We start from the raw sequence: 480 nt of genomic DNA on the forward strand, positions 1-480 counted from the left end.
CAAATGAAAAATAAGCTAAAAATATCCTCCTAATTATAAAATCTCTTGGGAAGTCACTGAGTTCTGAGGCATTTAACCTTAAAGCTAAATTCCCTATGTTCTATTTTTTTGTCATATTTAGTGCTTAGTAGGCAGGCTGTTATTAAAATCTCTGCTTTAGTGACATTTTGCTCTGAATCATTCACAAAATAAAATCTTGAAAAACAGTTCAAATATCCATACCTGGCTGGCACACAGTGGGTGCTCTATAAGCACTTGTGAATGAATTGATGGTATATGTGTATTTTTTTTAAAAAAGTAATTTTAGATATCTTATCTCAGAATTACTTCTTCCTTGGGGTTATAAGAATCAGAAACAAACAAAAAAAATCAGAAACAAAGTAGGCTTTGATTTACTGAAGTAACAACTTCAGCCTTGAAGAGTCTGTAAGTTCATAATCTTCTTCCTAGTGCTAAGGGGAGAATTTCTGGGAGAAGAAA

Source organism: Octodon degus, unplaced genomic scaffold (assembly GCF_000260255.1).
Source record: "Octodon degus isolate 3935 unplaced genomic scaffold, OctDeg1.0 scaffold00089, whole genome shotgun sequence".
Lineage (NCBI taxonomy): Eukaryota > Metazoa > Chordata > Mammalia > Rodentia > Octodontidae > Octodon > Octodon degus.